The sequence below is a fragment of the Macaca mulatta genome, chromosome 8 (assembly GCF_049350105.2).
Source record: "Macaca mulatta isolate MMU2019108-1 chromosome 8, T2T-MMU8v2.0, whole genome shotgun sequence".
NCBI lineage: Eukaryota > Metazoa > Chordata > Mammalia > Primates > Cercopithecidae > Macaca > Macaca mulatta.
In genome coordinates this window covers 103,353,534-103,373,579 of record NC_133413.1, presented here as the reverse complement: position 1 = coordinate 103,373,579, position 20,046 = coordinate 103,353,534, and the positions used below count along the sequence as shown (strand labels likewise).

General features: G+C 36.1%; 1 protein-coding gene across 6 annotated transcripts in view; it reads left to right on the top strand.

The window, feature by feature from the left end:
- Positions 1-381: 381 nt before the first annotated feature.
- Positions 382-20,046, top strand: part of TRIQK (triple QxxK/R motif containing) — a 69,695-nt gene continuing 50,030 nt past the window's right edge. For 2 of the 6 annotated variants that reach the window (XM_015145636.3, XM_015145635.3), the window contains exons 1-2: positions 382-519; positions 7,312-7,470. The gene's annotated coding sequence lies outside the window, so the exon portion shown is untranslated. 6 annotated transcript variants of the gene reach the window in all.

Below are 20,046 nucleotides of genomic sequence, written 5' to 3'. Positions count from 1 at the left end.
ATAAAACGATTCTTTTCTTTTTTGCTGTTTGAATGTGCAACGAATTCATTGTTTACCCAGACAGTGCACCCTTCCACTTAGGGATGCTTCTTACGGATGATCCTGTGAATTGGAGAGTGTGTGTGTGTGAGATGGGAGGGTTTAGTAATCAAAATAACATAGTTTTCCGTTTTATATTTACAAAACAAGCCACAGCCTTTATTTTTAATTTCTACAGTCACCTCGTGAGATAGGTATTAGCACTCCAGCGTGGCATCAAAATGAGGGAAAGGCCTCAGGTCCAGCGCCTTTGCGTCCTGGACCGGCGTAGAGGCGGGAGAAAGGCCGACCAATCCGAGAGCAGGCTGAGGCCTGGTCCCGCCCCTGCAGGCATAGCCCCGCCTCTTTTCCGCCTCACCCTTTGAGTGTAGGGGTGTGCGGCTGGCTCGTCCCGCCCCTGCCCCTGAGTGACAGGACCGTGGACAGCAACATTTCCCACCGGACACGAAGTTTGTCGGCCCTTGCCTTGGCAGAGCTGAGGTGTGTGTCCGGCGAATGCGAGGGGATTGGGGAGACCCTGCCCAGGAAGCTCGGGGTCCGGGAATGAAAACGGGCGCACCTCCGTAGCGAGCCCTAAAGCGTTTAGGAGACGATCGTTCCGTCCCTGGGAGCGGCACTTGGGCGGGCTGGGCGGAGGGAGGCTCTGCAAGAGAAACCCGGAGTCCAGGAAACCCAGTAGGTACGATGATCACTGAAGGACCCGTTCCCGAGGAGCAGGGCGCTGGCTGCGGGGTGGGGGATGGAGGGTGCTAGGTTCGGTGGGCGTGGCCGTTGCGGTTGCTAAGGAACGCGCGGTTCCCGCCCTGCCAGCTTGTCTGGCGCCAGCCGCTGGGCCCTGGACATGTTAGGCCCGCCCATCTTCCAAGGTCTTCCACGCGGCTCGGGATTGGCTCCTTTGTGATGTCCGATAACTCGCGGCCGCTTATTTCTCTGTGCAGCTCTCTGGGTTCTGCAGTTCCCTTATGGGGCCCCCTTTCCCGTGGTACTCCTCTCCACTCTTTCTCCCGCTTCCTCTTATTAATGAACGAGTATTTGCACACCAAAACATTTGCAGAGAAGAGACTCAGACAGGACTAGGTGGCTTTATTGGTAGTGGTGAGGTTGGGGGGCGGGAGTATTTTTCTTGGAGCTTGGTGAATTCCTGAATCCATCAGATGTTGGTGTCCACGTGGATGTCTAGGAAAAGGGGATTGGAGATCAGGTTTCTCCTACTTGGAGTTCTCTGCTGCTTGTTTGAGCTTAATAAGCCTCCTGAAGAAGTTGAAGCAATTTATTGCTGGAGGAGCCCCAATGTATAATCTCCCTTTCATTCTCTACTGTGGAGAGGTGTGCTAAACCTGTAGAGCTGTTTTTGCTTCACTCGGCTCATACTTAATGATCAACAAGTATGGTATGAGATGGTAACCTTAGATAACCATTTCAAATCTCCCTTTGTTTGCTCATATACTCTGTCTGCCAATGATTCAGAGACAGAGTACATTCCAGAAAGAAAACACAGAAGAGGTAAAAATCTTTTACTTCCCTCTGCCAGGTTTACCGTGTAAACCCCCAGGAAGGAAGCTTGTACTGCTTGTTAACATTGGAAAGAGCATGGGCCTACAAGTCCGGAAACTGGCAGGGTTAAGAAATGTTTGTCCTTGGGCAATAACTCTCGTAATTGTTTTATTATCTGTAAATTGGAGCCTCTAGGATATGCCCTAAAAAATGAGGAATAATTGATTGTGAAAGTATCATTTATGATCTACACAAATGTAAAGCATTATTGATTACACTCAATGTTTTTGTCTATATGATCTGAATTTATAAACACGTATAAGTATTGCCATTCAGCTTTAAGTATTTTCAAATTTCCTTTGTGATTTTTTTTTTAATCTTTGGGTTATTTAGAAATGGGGAAGAAATTCGCTCGTCTGTTCATTATTGATTCTGTGTTGGCTCTGGTTAGGTAGCACCTGTAATGTCTTGAACGATACTTTTTCCGCTTTAATATCACTAGGTATATATATATATATATATATATATATATACACCTGACAAGATTGGGAAACATTACCTTTTAATGCAAGGATGACTAACCTTTTTGGTGTCATTTACCACTTTGAGAAACCAAGGAAAGCTATTGACTTGCTCCTCAGAAAAACGCACAATTTTAAGCCTAAATGGACCCTGTTTTTGTTCAACTTCTTTAGGGATAAGGAAATTATTCTCTCCCACTTGCCTCATCCTACAGAGAGACTAAGTAACTTTTACCCAGGGCTACATAGCTGGGAGTAGAGTGGGGCTTTTGCCTTTCTTCCACAGTGCCTCTTACCATAGCATACCTTAGTTCAGGGCCTTCAGTCATCTGCAGTTCCCTTTTGGGACCCCCTTTCCTATGGTACTTTTTTTTTGAGCGCTAACAAACAGAAACTACCAATGTTCAGTTAATTGTTGCTATCTTACAAAGCCATGTAATCTATGTTTTATCCCAAATGCCCTTTGATCATAACCTCTGAAAGCATATTCTGGTATTTAAACAAGTGAAAAGAACATTGTCAAATATTTTGAGAAAAATGTGAAATTGTGTGTGTGTGTTTTTTTTTGAGACGGAGTTTCACTCTTGTTGCCCAGGCTGGAGTGCAGTGGGGCGATCTCAGCTCACCACAACCTCTGCCTGGTTCAAGCGAATTTCCTGCCTCAGCCTCCCGAGTAGCTGGGATTACAGGAATGCACCACCACACCCGGCTAATTTTGTATTTTTAGTAGAGACAGGGTTGTTCCATGTTGGTCAGGCTGGTCTCGAACTCCCAACCTGAGGTGATCCGCCCACCTCAGCCTCCCAAAGTGTTGGGATTACAGGCGTGAGCCACCGCGCCTGGCCAAAATTGTACTTTTGACTTACCCCAGCATCTCTTTGGTCTAATATGGGTTAATGTTAACCTCAGGAATCTCTTATTGTTTGCATTTTGTAATCCACATCTTCTCTTTTCCATCTCTATTCCATAAACAAAACAAAATTCATGTACATATTTTACAGTTTTATTTCCAAAGATGAAATAAAATATTTCAATATTATAATAAGAAATAATGGATACCATTATATGCCAAAATTCTAGATGTTTATAGAGATAAGTATGTACAATATTTAATAAATGAGTTACATATCAATCAGATAACCAAAGATTTGTCCAGCAGGTATAGGTGAATTGTACAGAGAAAGTACGTAATTGATTGAAATGGGGTCATGAAGGGTGCCTATGAATTCAAGTTAGACATGGCTAGGGCTGAGCAACATTGAAATAAGTATAACAAGATTTGGAAAGCTATTAAGCTGTCAATGGGTTCTTGTGGTGGAAAATTAAAAGAAGTTTAGTGATTGGGGCCTAATCTAGAGAAAAGTGGCTAGAGTTGAGGCAATATGAACCTGCTGGCAAAGGCTGAGAAGCCTCTTATATGACACGCAAAACTATTTGCATCTTGTAGGCAATGAGGATCCATTTCAGGTTTTCAAATGGAGAGCAACATGATCGAATTGGTATTTTAAAATGGTTCTGAAGCTTTTTCAAATACTGTACCACACCTTATAAAATCCTTTAATTCTATGATTATACTTTCATGGAATAAAAGTTGTATAGAGGTATACATAGGTCTTCCTTTTAGGGGGAATATATAAACAATCCCCTAGTTACTCTAGGAACTTACGTGGTAGGTAAACTTATGTGAGTAGGCTGTTAAATAAACGTAAATCATTAACATTTTTAGAATATTAAGAAGTTACTTATAAAGTAAACACATAATCTGTTTTTGTTTCTCAGTAGATAGAACTGCTTTAAGACAAAACATAATGTATATGCTTGCATACTGCATCACTTTTACATATGGCTTATAAAAACTTTATGAAAGCTTGAGATGATAGTTTAGTTATAGACCACTTGAATATATTTAGATTTTCTTTGCTTAGATATTTAAAAACAATGTTTAAATTAATGCTTAGCATTTCTTCTAGTAAAATTAATACATTTGTTTGGAATGCCTTTGTAGAATTTGACTGAATACATATCCCCTTTGAACCTTGATTTAGATATATAATGAAAATAGTTATTCAGATGATGTTGTCTCATAGTTATGTAGACCTTTATATTTGACACATTTTCATAAAAATACTTTGTTTCATTCTTACTTCACATATATATGTGTATGTATATATGTGTATATGTGTATGTACACATAAACATACATATATGTATATTTATATACCTACATACATATGTATATTTATATACCTACTTACATATATGTATATATGCTTATGTATACTTGTATGTATATGTAAAAAGGCCCTTACTCCGTTTTACAGAGGTAGAGTCTGTAGTTCTGGCGAATGGTCTGAACATACTCTAATACATAGAGGAAAGAGAAGTAAGCTCTATGATCAGATAGATTTGAGTTCAAATCTCTGCTCCTTTCCCTGTCAACTTTGCATGTTTGGGCAAGTCAGTTAATCATTAGGAAAGTCAGTTTCCTCAGTTGGGAAATTGTACCTATCACACAGAAATGTTATGAAAATTTATGATATGTGATATGCTTACCAAAGTGTTTGCCACATTAGTTGCTAGTCAACAAATGGGTAGCTGCTATTATTACTAATATTAACAATCATCATTAATAAGGCTCCTAACACCCATCACTTGCATTTTCAAAATCCACAAATTGCAGAATTAAACTTTGTCAAGTTTTCTACAAACTTAATTGAGACAAAAACCAGACTTGAAATGACATGGGACTATTTACGTAATTAGTAGGCGTAAGATTTTTCTATGAAGTATTAATGTGCTTCCCCCACATCCTTTCAGGAGTGTTACGTAATTATAGTAGATGGGATTTATTACATTTTTATAATCTAAAATCATTCAAGACATATCTGGCCCAAACATTTTAGATAAGGACTGTAGACTTGTATTTTTATGGCACTTGTAATAACAGCTTTATTGAGCTATATTTCACAATCATAAGGTTTACCATTTTAAAGTGTACAATTCAGGGGTTTTTAGAATACTCCCAATATTGTGCAACTATCTAATTTCAGAATATTTTCATTATCTCAACTAGAAATTCTGTACCCATTATGTCAGTTCCCATCCCTTCTGCCTCCGCCCCCTTAAGCAACCACTGATCTATTTTCTTTCTCTATTGACCTTCCCATTCTGGACATTTCATATAAAGGGAACAATAGAAGTTATGTATTAAGTGGACTTTTGTGACTGACTTCTTTCACTTAGACACATGTTTACAAGGTTCATCCATGTTGCAGCATTATCAGTATTTCATTCTTTTTAATATTCCATCATATCGATATATACCACATTTATATACCTGTTCATCATGAGTTGTTTCTACTTTTCGGCTATTAGAATAATGCTGCTATGGCCGGAGGCGGTGGCTCATGCCTGTAATCCCAGCATTTTGGGAGGCCGGGGCGGGCAGATCACGAGGTCAGGAGATCTAGACCATCCTGGCTAACATGGTGAAACCCCGTCTCTACTGAAAATACAAAAAATTAGACAGGCGTGGTGGCGGGCCCCTGTAGTCCCAGCTACTTGGGAGGTTGAGGCAGGAGAATGGCATGAACCCGGGAGGAGGAACTTGCAGTGAGCTGAGATCCGGCCACTGCACTCCAGCCTGGGCGACGGAGTGAGACTCTGTCTCAAAAAAAAAAAAAAAAAAAAAAAAAGAATAACGCTGGTATGAGCATTTGTATATAAGTTTTTGTGCAGAAATGTTTTCATTTTTCTTGGATATATATATCTAAGAGTAAAATTGCTGGTAACGCAGTAACTCTGTATTTGGATTTTTGAGGAGCTGCCAAATTTTTCCAAGTGTGGCTGTATCATTTTACATTTCTACCAGCAATGTATGAAGGTTCCAGTTTCTCCACATCCTCATCTCCTCTTGCATTTTTTTTTAAAATAGCCTTCCTACTAGGAGTAAAGTGGTATCTCATCATGGTTTTTATTTGGATATTCCTAACGACTACTGATGTTGAGCATCTTTTCATGTGCTTTTTGGCAATTTGTATGTCTTCTCTGGAAAATTGTTCAAATATTTTGCCCATTTAAAAATTGTACTATTTGATCTTTTATGTTGAGCTGTGAGAATTCTTTCTATATTCTGGGCATAAGACCTTTATCATATATATGGTGTGCAAGTATTTTCTTCTATTCTGTGGACTGTCTTTGCACTTTTTTGGTCATGTTCTTTAAAGCACAAAATTTTTATTTTAATGCACTTCAATTTGTTTTTTATTTTGTTGCTTGTGCTTTTGGTGCTGTGTCTAAGAGACTATTTTCTAACTCAAAGTAATAAAGTTTTATTCCCATGTTTTCCTTTAAATGTTTTATAGTTTTAGTCTTTGCATTTAGTTCTGTGATTCATCTTGAATAAAGTTTGTGTTTGCTGTGAGGTAAGGGTCCCACTTTATTATTTTGTAGCACCTTTGTTAAAAAAGATTATTCTTTCGTATTATTACTCTTGACTTGTATTGTTAACACTATTTAAAAGCAACCCCAAAATTGCTATTATTAATTATCTCATTAGAATTAGTAAAGTAAAGCTTGTGTTCCCGAATAGTTGGGGTTAAATTTTGATTTGGTATTATTATTAGACAGCAGTTTGGAAATATTTAAATTTTATATTCTTATCCACATGAGAGCAATTGCAGTGTAAAACTAGATATAAGTTCATTGCCTGGCATTTAATAGGTATTCGGTAAATATTCACTGTACAAAAATGAATAAATCATGCATTACCTGCTTGTTATTCCATGTTGCTTTTAAAATGGGCATTTAGAAAGTAACATATACTTAAACATTTAAGACTGAATAAATATAATTGTTTTTTAAGTCAGCCTTGTGCAAATTAAAATAACAAAATAATTTTATATCAGTCTCTTTACATTAATGCTTGACTTTAGAAAACAGTAGAAGCATCTTCTGCTACTTTTCAGATAATTGTTTAAGACACACTGGGTCACATAAATTTAAACAGATTTTTCTGTTACAGTACTTCTCAGAGCCTTCATAATAATATGAGAATGTGCCTTGTTAAAATGGGGCATAATATGCAACAATTTCTAATTATATTTCACATAGAAACATATTCAGATTGAATAAATAACAGTTAGCAAACCAAGAAACACCTTTTGGAAATGTTTTCCCTGTGATTTAAATTTGTGGACAATTAGGGAACTGGAGATCATCCATTTACTATTTCTATATACTTTGTTTTGAATTTCAGTAAGAAAAATCACCAAGAATATTATTTTTGGTATTTGGAATTGAATTTGCCAGGAATGCAAGCACAGCTACCTAACTAAAGACCTTGGCTTTGGAAACATCTTACCCCTTGGCAGCTCTCCAGAGTTTAGACTTGGCAGCATCAAAGACACAACGCAAGGTGTGTTTATTTGAACATTTTGCAAAAGGTGTTTTGATTTGTGGTTTGTTTTCTTTCACTTTGTACTTATTGCTTTGGGTTGTTTTCTTCTGGCAATGAACCTGGGTTCCAAGCATAGTTTTTTCTTATGGAAGGCAGTATCACAATAAGGAAATGTTTTTACTTGTATTTATTTTGTGATATTTCAGCAAATCCAAATAAATGAAGTAACATTTATAAAGCCATACATTTATAACTGATTTATTTGTTAAATGTTTAGTATTATCAATTGTCTATTAAGATTTGTTGCTACATTAAATTCTTGGTCTGTCTTGATGTTTAGTGCATCATTATACTTTGGTATATTGCAATATTTTGGTAATTATTTATTGGTTTTAATCACTGTCCTGCATATTAAGTAATGAACAGATTAATATCATCATAAAATATCATTTACTCAGCAATATTTCTTAGTAAGTTGATACATCCATTTTTCTCGTGTATTGTGGAGAGAGGAAATATGACATAAAATGGAAGAATATCGGCCTCTGTTTATCTCTGACCTAATCGCTTACTGTTCTTTCCCACTCCTCACTCTACTCAAAGCCTTTAAATAGCTCTTCATTTTACTCAACATCAAATCTAAATAAAGCTTTTAAACTGGCCTAAATGTCTCTACAATACTTGAACCATTGTTACTCCTCTAATTTCATCTTTAACTGTTCTCATCATCATCCTCTTGGCCTGGGCATACTGCCTTCCTTTTTGCTCTCTAACATGCCAGGCATTTTCTCATCTCAGAATTTTTACACTTGCTATTCTTTCTACTGAATTGTTCTTCATCCATATATAGCAATTGCTTGACCAATTTCCTTCCTTTTCTTTTGGTCTTTATTAAAAGTTCACCTTCTAAATGGAGTCTTACCTGATGACCATCCAACGCTTTATATTTTTTCTTTGCTCTATGATTTTTGTCACTATCTGTTAAACTATGTATTTACACTTACTTGTCTTGCTTATTATCATTATTCCTCATAAGAATATAAGGCATATGAAGGCAGGAATTTTCGTTTGCTCTGTTTTCACTCTATCTCTAGTAACCAGAGTGGCCCCTGGCCCTTGATGAGTGAATGCATGAATGATCAGTGAATCCAGTAAATGTGTTTTAACTACTTACTAAGAGCTAGGCATTAACAGTTCCTACCTTCAGGAGTATAGTTTAACAAAGGAAATGGATAATTCCAGCAGCCATATTACTATAGTATTGTTTTATAATAAGAGTATGAATAGAATGCTGTCATCACTTGGAGAAGCAGCATTTAAATCAGACTATGTCGTACTTATGAAAGGCTTTTGGAGAAAAGTAATCCTTTGTATCAGTCAGAGGAGCTCAGGTTATACTGTAGAAAAAGCAAGCCCAAATTTCAATATCTTAACACAACACACAAACTACATATCCAAAATGAGTTGATAGGACAGTTCTGGACCCAAGATAGTGAAGGTTTTATCCAAATATACTTCCATCATCACTGCAGCAGTGGGAAGGGAGTGTAGCTCATTACGTACTGGCATTTAGAGTTTCACTGGTCAAAGCAAATTGCTAAATTTTGAATGAGGAACTATGAAGTGCAGTATTGCCTTCTATCCAGAGGGAAAGGGGAATTGTAAGATTAATGAGTTGCATTAAGGACTGTCATACCTTTGTACTGATTTAAAGGAGTATAAGATATCCAGGTAAAAGGTATTTAAAAGCATTTTCAGATGATATACCTAGGTGTAGTTTTTTTTTGACATTCATCGTTTTTGATGTTCTCTGAGCTTCTTGGATTTATGGTTTGGTGTCTGACATTTATTCTCAGTCATTATTGTTTCAAATATTTCTTCTGTTCTTATCTTTTTCTTCATCTTCTGATATTTTCTGGTATTTTCTTCATCTTCTGCTATTCCCATTATGCATATGGGAACCTTTTAGAGTTGTACCACAATCTTTGAGTATTCTGTTCTCTCTCTCTCTGTGTGTGTGTGTGTGTGTGTGTGTGTGTGTGTGTGTGTGTTTTATCTTTGTTTTCTGGTTTTGAAGGTTTCTATTGATTTACCTCAAGCTTAGAGATCTTTCCTCAGCTAGTGTTCAATCTATGAATAAGCTCATCAAAGGCACTCTTCATTTCTGCTATTGTGTTTTTGATCACGAGCATTTTTTTTGGTTCCTTCTTAAGATTTCCATCGCTTTGCTTACATTCTCCATCTGTTATTGCATGGTGTCTACTTTATCCATTAGAGCCCTTGGCATATTAATCATATTTAAGTTTCCAGTTTGATAATTTCAACATCCCTGCCATGTCTGGTTCTGATGCTTGTGTATCTCTTCAAATTGTGGAGTTTTTTTGTTTTGTTTTTTTGTTTTTTTGTTTTGTTTTGCCTTTTATTATGCCTTGTAATTTTTTTCTTGATAGCTGGATATGATGTACTGGATAAAAGGAACTGCTGTAAATAGGCCTCTAGTAACACGGTGGTAACGTATGGGGCTAGGTGGTGTTCTCTGTAGTCCTGTTATTAGGTCTTAGTCATTTAGTGAGAATTGGCTTTTAGACTGTGAGCTTCGTAAGTGTTTCTCCCTTTTCCCCCCACTTTAGTGAAGACAGGATGGCAAGAGTGGCCTGGAGTTGAGTATTTCTCTTCTTCCACATGGAAAGCTAGAGTGGGCTAGAGTTAGGGGTTTACCGTTCCTCAGGTCAGTTAGGCTCTGACAGTACCCAGCAAGTTCACCTTTGATTAACTAGTTTCTCCTGAGGAAGGATCTTGTTAAGAATAACAGAGTGCTGTAGCATATTTCAAAATGGTTCCTTTTCCCCTCCCACTGGGATATTTCTCAGATATTTACTGTGAGAAGCTAGTCGAGCTCCTGGTGGTGAAACTCACAGAGTGTGGGAGTCCTTCTTTGTCTTGGTTCCCCTAGAGTTTTTAATTAAGACTTTTTCATCCTGAGCTTCTAGCAATTTGTCAATTACAGTTCATATTTTTCTACCAGACCACTGGTTCCTTTGACACTTTCCACTCACGGGTTTCTGGCTGGTAAGCTGTGACTTCTGCATTTGCCTATTTCTCCAATCTTGAGGGTCAGAATTGTGCTCTGTGTCCTCATTTTTCTTAAGAATCCAAAAGGCGTGCTGATTTTTCAGTCTGTTTAATTTTTTACTTGGAAAAGGGATGGAGTGGTGACTTCTAAGCTCCTTACATACAGAAATGGAAACTGGAAGCCTATGATATATTTTTTAGATGACAGATTTTTTAGTAAAAAATTTTCAGTTGGCCCTCCATATCAAGGGGTTTTGCATCCATGTATTCAGGCAATTGCAGATCAAAACCACTAAGGATAAAAAAAAAAAAAAAAACAATAAAAATAGCCATACAACAATAAAAAATAACAAAAAAATACAGTAAACAATTGTTTATGTAGCTTTTACATTGTATTAAATGTTATACATAATCTAAAGATGATTTGAAGAATACAGGGGAATGTACAACATAGGTTAATGCAAATGCTACACCATTTTATGTAAGGGATTCCAGCACCTGTGGATTTTGGTTTCCACAGGAGTCCTGGAACCAATCCCCGATGGTTATGGAGGGAGATCTGTATAATGTTTTACTAAAGTTTAATATTCAAAAAGAAAATAGAAAAGTAGAATATTTGTGGACATTTTCTTAAAGGTTTTGGAAGATATTGGTTGGAATGTACTATAAGGGCTTTTCTAAAATTGTATTTGTTATTTGCCATTACGTATTAGACCTAGGGTTATTTTAAATATTTGAGTTGCTAAACTTATCATTGGAAATTAAAAGTTTGAGGCTTTTATGGCAGAACCAGTTTTATCTAAAGTCAGGCTATTGCTCTAGTAAGGGGAACAGTATTGACCTGCACAATGCATGTAGTGGGTATGTAAGAGGAATTGTGACTTACAAACTTAGTAGAAAAAACATCAAGAAGTTTACAACTCCTGAAGAGAATACAGAATAAAGAATTGTAGAAGTGTTTACCTGAGAAATTTTTTCTTAGACTGGAGGATAATTTGCAAATTCCCACAATGATTAGAGATTAAGTTTGCAGCTTTAAAAATGGGGACTAGTGTGTAAGCCTTTGTATGTACATACGTACGTGTATTAAGTATGTAAATACATACATATTGTGAGACTAGGTTCTCACAGTAAATATCTGACAAAAATTCCTGGGGGAGGGGAAAAGGAACCATTTTGAAATACACCACAGCACTCTGTTCTTAAAAAGGTCTGTCCTCAGGATAAACCAGTGTATATAAAAAGATTTACTTTCTAAATGTAATTGTTGCTCTACTAATCCAGAGTTTCAAACATGTATGAACAATAAGATAGCATACATAATTTGGCATTTTAAAAATCATCCAAAGATACTTTTGTGGAAGCCACTTAGCTGATGATAGAAGATATTTAAATGATCAAATACTAGCAGAAATTGTACATTGTATATGTAATTAAGTTGTTATAGGTTTAGTGTATTCTGAGACCATTCTTATATCCTAAGAACCTTAAATACATGGAGCTCAAAAATGAGTGTGAGATCATCAACTTTCCTTCCTTCCTTCCTTCCTTCCTTCCTTCCTTCCTTCCTTCCTTCCTTCCTTCCTTGACTGCATACTGCCTCAATAGTAATCAATTAAATCAGCATGATATAATGATGATTATAACATTTATTGAGCACCTACTGTGTGAGAAGCACTTAATATAAATTATTTAATTTAACCATTACAACATAGCCATATGAGATAGGTATTCTTACTGTACCTAAATACGCCTATCTTAGTTAACCACCAAAAAGGACCAAAATCAGAAGGGAAACAAGTAGGGAAGAGTTAACCTACCCTTTATCAGGCTCAGATTCTCATAAAATATAACATTAAAAGAAAACACTTAGACAAATTAAATTTAACGAGTTTAATTGAGCAAAGAATAATTCTCTAATCAGGAAGCCTCCCAAGCCAGAATAAGCTGAGAGAGAGATTAGCACAACCACGTGGTGGAAGATTTATGGACAGAAAAAGGAAAGTTATGTACAGAAAACGGAAATTAGGTACAGAAACAGCCAGATTGGTTCCAGCTTGGTGTTTACCTCATTTGAGCCTGGTTTGAACAGTTGGCCACCTTTGGCCAAAACTCAGTGATTGGCACAAAAGTCTGTTGCAGTCTGTTTACACATGGAAAGGTTACAGTTTACTGTGCACAGAGAGACCTGGTTACAGTTTACTGTGCACAGAGAAACCATTAGGTCAAATTTAGAATATATAAGGAGGCAGCACTGGGCTAAACTTAGTAATTGCTTATATTTGAAAACTCAAAGCATTTGCAATTAAGCTTACAATAATTAAACATCAAATATGTATGTTTCGAGTTAATGTAATTGTCTTTTGGATAATTTTTTACTCAAAAATGTCTGTTGAGTATATACTATGTGCAGACATTGTCCTTATTGTTTGAGATTCTTCAGTGTAAAAACAAAGATCCCTGCATTCTTGTTCACGGAAGTGAGGAAATAAACAGTGGACTAAATTTAATATGAAAAGAGCTTTTAAATATTTTAAACTAGCTGATAGGTATAAGGTAAAACAACTTTTCTGTTGCAACACTGATAATCTCATTGTTCACTTCATTTCATAATATCTACATTAATCATGAGAAGGAGGAAATATTGATTGCCATAAAATGATCATTTGTTTTAAATACTTAGAGATTAAATGTTGTTGACCATTACTGTGGCGAAATTTCTCTCTCTCCTTCCTCCTTACTCAAGATGCAGCATTCCAAGTAAGCAATTAAATGTCATTTGCCATTTGTAGAGCAACTTTGTTTTCTATAATTAAAGACCTAGGTGGTCCATAGCTAAAACAGAATAAAAGTGAATTAAAAAATAAGAAATGGTCCTATGAAGGACCATTTATCCTTCCTATGAAGGATAAATGTAAGCATAATCTTTGTGCCTTTACCACAAATGCTCCTGATTAAAAATTCAGTTTTGTTCTTTTTGTTTGCAGTATATGGGTGTGTTTTTATGTGTATGAGAAAAAGAATAAGGGAGAGAATGAATATGAAAAGGAGAATTAATTATGTCAGGGCTCCCTATGTGCGTTTGTTTCAGTAGCCTTTCAGAATCCTATCACTGTAATTCAGGGAATTGACTAAACACATATATTGTTAAAATAGAAGATGACATGTTTTTCCTGTCTTATTTTTCTTCTACTATCCCTCAAGTGATCTCAGTGTTACTACACTTAATATTCCTTTACGTTAGATGTAACCAGTAAAACCCTCTGGACTGCTCTATTTGGTAAACCATCTTGTATTAATTATTTCTTGTGAATATTTTAAAGAATTAAGTAATGGATGTAGTTTATGGGTTTCATTATTGAAATAGTAATGATATGGTACAGTGAAAAATTTAAATGTTCAATCACAAGGCCATTAACAAAGAATGAAAAATAATGAAGGGCAAAAGAAAAAAGAAGCCTTTTTTTTTTTTTTTTTTTTTTTTTTTTTTCCTGAGGCAGGGTTTCACTCTTATTGCCCAGGCTAGAATGAAGTGGTGCAATCTCAGCTCACTGCAACCTCTGCCTCACGTGTTCAAGCGATTCTCCTGCCTCAGCCTCCCAAGTAACTGGGATTACAGGCGTCCACCACCATGCCCAGCTAATTTTTTGTATTTTTAGTAGACACAGAGTTTCACCGTATTAGCCAGGTTGGTCTCAAACTCCTGACCCCAGGTGATCCACTCACCTCGGCCTCCCAAAGTGCTGGGATTACAGGCATGAGCCACCGTGCCCAGCCACGAAAGAAGGCTTTAAGATTAAGTCCAAACTTAAGTATATAAGCAAACAAACAAAAAAAAACACTGTTGAGAGAGGCATAGGAAGGATTTTTGCAGAGGATAGAATCTGTATTAAAAGTCCAGTCTGTTAATAATTAAATTTTTGTACTGGAAGAGGTAACATGGAGGTCTTTAGGCTCTAAAAAACTTTTAGAAAAAGTAGAGGTGACACTTGTGGTTAAAAAAATAAATGAGCCGGGTGCGGTGGCTCACGCCTGTAATCCTAGCACTTTGGGGGGCCGAGGCGGGCGGATCGTGAGGTCAGGAGATCGAGACCATCCTGGCTAAAACGGTGAAACTCCGTCTCTACTACAAATACAAAAACAAAAAAATTAGCCGGGCGTGGTGGCAGGCGCCTGTGGTCCCAGCTACCCAGAGGCTGAAGCAGGAGAATGGCGTGAACCCGGGAAGCGGAGCTTGCAGTGAACCGAGATCTCGCCACCGCACTCCAGCCTGGGCAACAGAGCGAGACTCCATCTCAAAAATAAATAAATAAACAAACAAACAAATAAATAAATAAAATAAAAAATGAAAAGTAAAAGGTAGGGAGCATGACACATAAAGGAGAAATATGGTTCAATCAAAGATTATTATTATGGCCAGTAATGTGAAAAAATTAGAAAACAACACTTAAAAATATTAATTGCTTTAGGCAGTTTATTCATTGAATAAAAGTTGTTTGCTTTCAAAAAATCCCATTTTCTGATATGAGCTAAATAGGGCAATTTTAAAGATAGGAGTTCAGAGTAGTTCATAGCCTTTTTACTACATTCATTTTTAAGTGCTTTATTTGAAAGGGAATGTCCTGGTTTGTGATTTTCATACTTTTTCCCTTTTAGAAAGAGGCAGATGGTATGAAAACTGGACTCCCTTATTTAAAGGGAATGTTGATATTTATAACCAAGCTTATCTCCAGAAAGATTTGTTTTTTGCAGCTGTTCCAGGTTGGAAAAAAAATATTATATTAAAGCTCTGACTTGTTTTTCTTTCCATATTTAGGGGGGGAAATCTTCAAAATGTGAAAAAGTGATGTTTGATTTTAAACATGAATGCAATGTAAACTGTGATTTTTTCTGTCTATATGTGAATTTTCTGTTTGTATGCTGTGATATTACTCTTTTTGTTTCACTGATCTATTTCCTAGATATATCACACTTGAGAAATAATTTACTCATTATTTTCTGTATATCATCAAATTATCCCAGGAAATGTAGTAGACTTTCATTAAGACTTAGCCTTTGTTATTAAGTAGACCACTTTCTAATTTTCCATTTTGATATTTTAGTCATTTTTTTTCTGCCCAGAGCATATTTTCACTGGGAAAGTAACTTTATTTTTAGTTCTTAGTTATATTATTTAAGTTAAGACATATTTTTTCTTTTTATTTTCTATTCTTTGCTTCTATTTTTAATTAGAAATGCTGCTTTTTTCTGGACATATTTTAGTACTTTTTAAAATAATTGACAACTGTATTTTATATACTAAATTTAATATATATAGCTACCTCTTGGAGCACATGCTAATACTAGAATGAATATCCATGCCTGCACATGCATATAATCTTTGAACAAATATGTATCTATATACATACCTGTATGGTACATAAGGAGGAAAAAACAACTGTAAGTTGGTCACTAAGCTGTCCACAGCTGCATGAGCAAACACAGACTCTTGCTTAGTCATGTGAAGCATCTCCAGACAGGCTGTACAGGACGAGTCAGTTAGATTGAAGAAGCAAAATAATTTATCTGCCAACATCTTCCTATCTCTCGTTTCACATTGGTCAAAGCTCACCTTATGGTATGTTGCTGTCGCTATACTTTCAGATTGTGTCCCCTGACCCCAGTAGGCGATTGTTGGGGAAGTTAGATCCTACACTATATGCTTTGTGGCTTCACTGGAATCTGGAGGTGGCAGGAGGAACTGAGCTTCCATGGGTCATGGTGTAGATATTGCTGTAGCTGTGAAAGTGGTGACAGGGCTGTGCCTTCATCTTCACTATAGAGGAAGCCACATCAATCAATGGTATTGGAAAATGAGTTGAAGATAATGGCTGGTGCTGTCCATTGGGCAAGTGACTGAGAGTGCAGTAGGTAGTGAATCAGGTGACATACATAAATCGGGCCCAACATAGGATAATGGGTAATGATTGCAGCTGGCCAACTTCTTTAAAAATTATTTATCATATGTAAATATGCCTTTGACAGTACCTACACCACAGTTAGCACTCATTAGCTATTTAATTTTTTTATTTATTAACTTTGTTTTATTAAGATATAATACATATACATATTTACAGGGTATAGTAAGATGTTTTAATACATGTATACATTGTGCAGAATCAAATCAGGGCATTTAGCCAGCATATCCATCACCTTATATATTTATCATTTCTTTGTGGTGAGAACATTCAAAATTCTCTTGTCTAGCTAGTTTTAAATATACAATATGATATTGTTAACCTTAGTTATCCTAATCTACAATGGAACACCAGAATTTATTCCTTCTAACTGTAACTTTGTACTGTTAACCAAAATTTACCTGTACCCTCCTCCTTGTCCGTTGCTAGCCTCTGTTGACCACCGTTCTGCCTTCTACTTTTATGAGATCAACTTCTTTAGATTCCACATGTAAGCGAAATCATGCTGTAGCTGTCTTCCTGTGCCTGGCTTATTTCTCATAACATAGTGTCCTCAAGATTTATCTATGTTGCCATGAGTGCCAGGATTTCATTCTTTTTTATGGCTGGATAGTATTTTGTTCCATATATATTCTTCATTTTATTTATCCACTCATTCGTTTATAGACACTTAGGTTGATTTCATCTCTTGGCTATTGTGAATAGTGCTGTTGTAAACATTGGAGTGCTGATACCTCTTTGACAAACTGATGTTATTTATTTTTGAATATATACCCACGAGTAGGATTGCTGGATCATATGGTAGTTCTATTTTTTTTTTTTTTTGAGGAACCTTCATACTCTTTTCCATAATGGCTGTACTAATTTACATTCCCACGACAGTGTGTAGGAGTTCTCCTTTTCTCCACATCCACACCATTTGTTACTTTTTAATTATCTTTTTGATAATAGCCATTTTAACAGGTGTAAGGTGCTGTCTTGTTGTTTTGATTTGCATTTTCCTAATGATTAATGATATTTTCATGTAACTGTTGGCCATTTGTATGTTTTCCTTTGAGAAATGTCTCTTCAGGTGTTTTGCACATTTTCAGAATGGGATTATTTGGGGTATTTTTTTGTATCGCATTGTTTTACTTCCTCCTATAGTCTGGATATTAACACTTTGTCAGATGCATAGTTTACAAATATTTTCTTCCATTCTGTAGGTTCTCTCTTTACTGTATTGATTATTTCCTCTGCTTTTTCCTCTTCTAAAAAGCTTCTAGCAGAATCCCGTTTGTCTATTTTTTGCTTTTGTTCCTGTGCTTTTGGGGTCTTACCCAAAAAATCCTTGCTCAATCCAATGTGTGTCCAGTATGATGTTTTCCCTGTTTTCTCCTAGCAGTTTTATTGTTTCAGGTCTTACATTTAAGTCTTTAATTCATTTTGATGTAATTTTTGTATGTGGCAAGAGATAGGAATCTAGCTTCATTCTTCTGCATGTGGATGTCCACTTTTCCCAGCACCATTTGTTGAAGAGACCGCTTTTTTTTATTGTGTGTTCTTGGCACCTTTGTTGAGCGTCAGTTGGCTGTAAGTGTATGGATTTATTTTTGGATTCGCTATTCTGTTTCATTGTCTCTGTGTCTGTTTTTATGCCAATGCCATGCTGTTTTGGTTACTGTAGCTTCATAGTATATTTGGAAGTCAGGTAACATGATGCCTCTAGCTTTGTTCTTTTTTGCTGAAAACTGCTTTGGCTATTCAGGGTGTTTTCTGGGTCCATATGAATTTTAAAATAGTTGTTTTCCACTTTTATGAAGAATGTGATTGATATTTTGACAGGAATTGCATTGAATCTGTAGATTGAGTAATATGGACATTTTAACAATATTAATTCTTCCAATTCATGAACATGGAATACATTTCCATTTACTTATGTCTTCAATTTTTTAATCAGTTTTTTAAAATAGTTTTCACTGCAGAGAGTTTTCACCTCCTTGGTTTAATTTATTACTAAGTGTTCCTTTTTTTTTAAGCTATTGTAAATAGGATTGTTGTCCTCATTTCATTTGTAGATAGTTTGCTTTTAGTATATATAAATACTACTGATTTTTGTTGGCCAAGCGTAGAAGCTTGTGCTTATAATTGTAGCACTTTGGGAGGCTGAGGCAGGCGGATTGCCTAACCTCAGGAGTTCAACCAGCCTGGGCACCATGGTGAAACCTGGTCTTTACTAAAATACAAAAAATTAGTCAGGTATGGTGGCACGCACCTCTAGACCCAGCTACTTGAGAGGCTGAGGCAGGAGAACTGCTCAAACCCCGGAGGCAGAGGTTGTAGTGAGCCAAGATTGTGCCACTGAACTCCAGCATGGGCAACAGAGTGAGACTCTGTCTAAAAAAAAAGAAGAAATACTATTGATTTTTGTGTGTTGAATTCAAATCCTGCAGCTTTAGTGGAGTCTTTAGTATTTTCTCCATATAAGATAATGTCATCTGCAAATGGGCACAATTTAAATTCTTCCTTTCTAACTTGGAGGCCTTTTAATTCTTTCTCTTGCCTAATTGCTCTGGCTAGGACTTCCATTACTATGTTGAATAGAAGTGGTAAAAGTGAGCATCCTTGTCTTGTTCCAGATCTTAGAGGAAAGGTTTCAACTTTTCCACATTCAGTATATTGGCTGTGGGTTTGCCACATACGGCCTTCATTGTGTTGAGGTGCGTACCTTTTATACCTAATTTGTTGAGGGTTTTTATCATGAAGGGATGTTGAATTTTGTCCAATGCTTTTTCTGCACCTGTTGAAAAGATCATATGGATTTTGTCATTAATTCTGTTAATGTGATGTATAATATTTATTGATTGGCATATGTTGAACCATCCTTGCATCATGGGGTGAATCTCACTTGATCATAATTGATGGTATTTTTAATGTGCTCTTGCTGGTATTTTGTTGAGGATTTTTGCATCTATAATCATCAGAGTAGTTATCTTTTTTTTTGTTCCATCCTTGTCTGATTTCATTATCAGAGTAATTATCGTCTCAGAATGAGTATGGAAGTATTCCCTCCTCTTCAATTATTTGGAATAATTTTAATAAAATTAGTATTAGTTCTTTATTAAATGTTTGGTAGAATTCAACAGGGAAGGTATCATGCCCTGGGATTTTCATTGATGAGAGACTCTATTACTAATTTAAGCTGGTTAGTTATTATCGTTCTGTTCAGATTTTCTGTTTCTTCATGATTCAGTCTTGGTAGGTTGTATGTTTCCAGGAGTTTATCCATTTCTTCTATATTATCCAATTTGTTGTCATATAATTGTTCATAATTATCTCTTGTGACCTTTTGCATTTTTGTGATTTCAGTGTAATGCCTTCTTTTCCATCATTAATTTATTTAAGTCATTTATCTCTTTTTAAAATGTAGTTTGGCTAAGAGTTTGTTAATTTTGTTTATCTTTTCAAAAAACAACCAACTCTTCATTTGTTGACTTTCTGAATTTTAGTTTTTTAAAGTTTCTATTTTATTTATTTCTGCTCTGATCTTTATTTCCTTCTTTCTATTGATTATATGTTTCATTTG